Raw genomic sequence first — 4,651 nt, 5'->3', positions numbered from 1 at the left:
CAGTCAGGCAACAGAACTAAGGGTGCTGCATCGGGTAACAGAAGATGAGAACCCAACAACACAAGAATATCTAAAGTAGACGCGAGATTTGAACACCGAAGCTTGGGTTCCAAAGACGGCGACAGTACCATCGCGCCACCCGCAATCGAGCCGAGGCAGAGACGTTTCAGATGGTAGGGGAAGATGAGAACAGAGAACCGCAAGCGAAAAAGAGGCCAAGAACAAGGCTCGAACCCTGAACGCGCTGCATCGCGAACCGACGACGACACCACTAGGCCACGGTGGCCGTTATGCTCGCGCCAGATTTTTAAATATTTTGCTGTGCAGAACTGGAGTTTTTCACAGGAGGGGAAGGTGAGACGCATTACAAGTGACACAGCCTGCTTCAGTTTTCATCGCGCCAAGTATTTCAGTTCTTGAGATGATGTGGTCAGCCTGCTTTTTCTTCTTCTACACATAGACATTTAGAGTCTTGGTTTGTGATGTTCCCGATTTTTTTAATTTTTAATTTTTTAATTTTATTGTTTTTCTTCATTTTATTATTTTTAATTTTTTTAAATTTATTTTTTAATTTTATTGTTTTTTTATTTTATTATTTTTAATTTCATTATTTTTTAAATCTATTTTTAATCTAATCTTTATTTTTTATATTATTTTTATTTTTTTAAATTATTTTTACTTTTTTAAAATTAATATTAACTTTTTTACTTTTTTAATTAATTTTTTAAAATTAGTTTTTTACTTTTTTTAAATTAATATTTTTACTTTTTTTTCACTTGAACTTGAAGCCCCTTTGTTGAGAGTTTTATTTAGATTAAATGATTAGTATATGAGTATATATACATAAAATACCAGGCAGTCATATTTATTGATTTCCTCAATCAAACAAAACCAAATGAAAAACAAAAGTGAAAAACATTCTGGGGTTCTCTGGGGGGTGCTGCGCATGGACAGCAGGTATCCTCCTCTGTGGGATGGGCAGTGTGATCACTTCTCGCTTCTAATCCTCCAACGGATGCTGGTGCATCGGCTGCTGGGCCATAGAGGATCCTCTCAGTCGTCATGGAGGATCTCAGCAGAAACCTGTTCAGGGACTCAGAGGATACAAGGGGTCCAGACCATCTGCCTATGGGGCCCAGACCATCTGCCCACGGGGCGCTCCCAGCACCAACGGCACACGCTCTGAGTCAGTGCACCCGTAGGTGGGGTGCTAGGGGTAGGTGCCGGTTGAAAGCTCACGCAGGTGGGAGTTTAAGCCCCGCCGTGGTACTCTCTGTATCCGCTACCCCGTTTGAAAAAAGCTGAAGAAATACTAAGGAAGGGTGGACTGTCCCACTCGGTTTTTTAATAAAAATAAGCAATAAACAAATAAATAAATAACATGTCCTAACATTGTCAAAGTAAGAAAATACATGATGAGAACAGACCATTCAGCTAATATTGTCTCATCATTTAGGCTACCTGCAAGCCTGGACATGAACACCCCAAGTGTCTCTGCGACGTGACCTTGTTAATTATTAATTATTTTTTTAATTTATTTTTTTACATTTTTTTTTTTTGAGGTCCCACCCTCCATTAGGGCATTACTACAGACAGTCGCCCATACTATTTTAATATTATTTTATTTTAATTTTTTTTTTAATTTGATTGCATAAAAGTAGCGGTATGGGAGACTGTCAGTAGTAATACATTAATCTACACCAAATGTGGTGCATAGTACAAATAAAAACAAAACAAAACTCATACTCACACAGCGCCTCCATCTGGGGACTTCCTCCTTCAAACCCCAGGCCCTGAATCGCTACCAAGAAACACCATGAAAACAGAAAATAGGTACTACGCTACGGCTACTACGGTTTCGTTTGTTTACATTGACCATGCTAAGCGATGACATCTTACACTCACCATAACTTGATTAAAACTTAAAAATGTACATTCCGCATGTTTCCCAGACAGCAAAAAACTAACCAAATTCACAGCACTCTCAGCAACACTGAAAACAAAAATTATAATACTTACTGTACGTGCAGGAGAAGAAATCCCGTGCTAATACTTACTGTACGTGCAGGAGAAGAAATCCCGTGCTAACCGCATGGCAGCGCTTCCACAAAGTAAACATGAAAACGGAAGATGTGTCACCCATAATGCGTCCCACCTGCCCCACGTGTACAAAACTTTAGTTCCGCACAGAATAATGTCTCAAACGTCAAACAAGTGTTTTTCAATCGCATCGAACATAATAAAAAAGGCTCAGTACTACGTTCCTTGACAAAATAATCTCCACAAATATATTCATGACAGAATTGAACATATTTGTGAAAACTACTTTTAATTATTAATGAGTAATGCATAACTTTTTATAAATCTTAATTTTTCTGGTTTCCAAAGTGGTTTGTAATGTTCAAGTGTTTTATTTATCAAATGCACAGTATAACACAGGGTCATTCTAAACAATGAAATTCTTAAGACATGGCAAGCAACAACTACGTAGTAGGCATAGAAAATATGAAATTATTAAAAAGAGTCACTAATGAGCATAGAGTTCTGGAGCACCTCAGCGAGTAAGTGTACTAGCATTCCCCCAATCCACTAACTGTGGATGCCATTGGTGCTCAAGTTAGGTGATTATTGCCTGTCTCTCACTCACCACAGCCATCAACACATTTGAGAGACAGAGATTAATCACACTCCTTGAGGGGGAATTGAACCCACACTTTCAGGCTGGGAAATACCAGCGCATTTACCCTCTGAGCCACCCTAGAACTCTGAAATCATAACGCTCAATATAAAACACATTAATAAACATGATTTTCCATGCATCTGAATTCAAAAATTACATATGAAGAATTTTTGCTTTTTTCACTTTTGGACAAGAGTCCATAGTCTGAAACAATTTTTTTCCACTGTAAATGTATCCACACACATTTTCTTTATTTTTTCAAAGTGGTTGTTGAACAAACAGAATTTTATGTTCCGTCTCATATTTAGAATTTTTTTATTTTTTCACTTGAACTTGAGGCCCCTTTGTTGAGAGTTTTATTTAGATTAAATGATTAGATTATATATACATAAAATACCAGGCAGTCATATTTCTTTATGATACATGTGCAATACATTATGAGTAAGTAATCTGCATATAATCATTCAAATTGTTTTTCGTATTGCATATTCATTAGACGTACACTTCAAAACTAGCACACTGGGAAATATTCCTCTTATTTCAGAGTAAGAGCTTTACACTGTAGTGCAATAAAATTAAATTTATTACATGTGCACATGCAGAGATTACTACAAAAGGCCTTAAAATCCAATCACACTGTCATCAAAAACAATTGCCAACAGTATACTCCGTGTTTCAATACATGACAGTTTATTTATATGATTATTTATTTTTTCATTCTGAACAATGAAATTCTTAGGACATGGCAAGCAACAACTACGTAGTAGGCATAGAAAATATGAAATTATTAAAAAGAGTCACTAATGAGCATAGAGTTCTGGAGCACCTCAGCGAGTAAGTGTACTAGCATTCCCCCAATCCACTAACTGTGGATACCATTGGTGCTCAAGTTCGGTGATTATTGCCTGTCTCTCACTCACCACGGCCATCAACATATTTGAGAGACAGAGATTAATCACACTCCTTGAGTGGGAATTGAACCCACACTTTCAGGCTGGGAAATACCAGCGCATTTACCCTCTGAGCCACTCCAGAACTCTGAAGTCATAACGCTCAATATAAAACACATTAATTTGAATAAACTTGATTTTCCATCCACCCCCATTTCAATTTTGAAAATGGGCCCAAAAAAATAAAATAAAAAAATAAATAAAGACGCCATACAGGGGCTGTTTAACCACGCCAGGGCCCTTGGTGGTCGCCTATGTATATGGCCTAATGGATGGGCTGGCTATGTTAGCACAGAGGAGGTTATGGTGCTTCTGAGCACTGGCCTTAAAACAGTGGGAGCAAATGTATGCAAGAGCAGCCATTACAGGAGCACCCAAAGGGGTAATAATGGCAAATGACAAAAATAAAATACATTAACTGCATTTATAAGCGAGAGCATTACACGCACCGCAACAGACAGTGGTGGGCTGACTACGAGGGGTAGAGAGTACGAGGGGCAAGGAGGGCGATCAAACATGGCCGCTGTGAACACCGAGCGGGCTCCTCCCGCTCCGAGCTCTGCCGCAAGGCCTTCCTGAGGCAAAGAGATGAATGTCTCTCAATGTGACGGACGGCTACATGAAGTCTGTGAATGTTTTTTTTTTCCCCTCAAACTTTTCCTTGCAGCCAGACATCATCCCAGGGATGGAAGATAGAATTCCCTCTGGGTGTAAGGGGGGGGGGGGGGGGGGCGGGGGCGGCAGTCTGGGGCCCGAAACGTCTGGAGTGCCTCAGAAGTGCTGCATTGCTCCCCAACAGATTCCCCATCACTACTCACCCGTTCTATTTTGGGCTGAACCTCGTTGTCAGACGGCCGGTGTTTAAAGTCTCAGCGATGCTCCAATACAGGACTCCCACAGGGCGGTCTCCTACCTCCCCCCGATTCTGATTTGAGGAACCTACCTTTTTTTTGTTGCACTCTTATTGCTTAGGACAACATGACAACTACTCTGACCTGAAATGCACACCTGCAATGCGTGG

At 39.8% G+C, this 4,651-nt stretch overlaps 1 long non-coding RNA gene across 4 annotated transcripts; it reads right to left on the bottom strand.

Annotated features, from left to right (window-relative positions):
* Positions 1 to 844: 844 nt before the first annotated feature.
* Positions 845 to 2,149, bottom strand: LOC118218738. 4 transcript variants are annotated; one of them, XR_004763538.1, is made up of 2 exons: positions 2,016 to 2,149; positions 845 to 1,801 (listed from the first exon to the last, which is right to left on the bottom strand). It is a non-coding gene; the product is annotated as an uncharacterized LOC118218738 (long non-coding RNA). The 4 variants fall into 4 exon arrangements; XR_004763535.1 differs by having other exon boundaries at positions 2,020 to 2,149; XR_004763537.1 differs by having other exon boundaries at positions 2,054 to 2,149.
* Positions 2,150 to 4,651: the final 2,502 nt, after the last annotated feature.

This window comes from Anguilla anguilla, chromosome 19 (assembly GCF_013347855.1).
Source record: "Anguilla anguilla isolate fAngAng1 chromosome 19, fAngAng1.pri, whole genome shotgun sequence".
NCBI lineage: Eukaryota > Metazoa > Chordata > Actinopteri > Anguilliformes > Anguillidae > Anguilla > Anguilla anguilla.
Note: the sequence above shows the minus strand (reverse complement) of the source record. Positions and strands in the feature narration are given on the sequence as shown.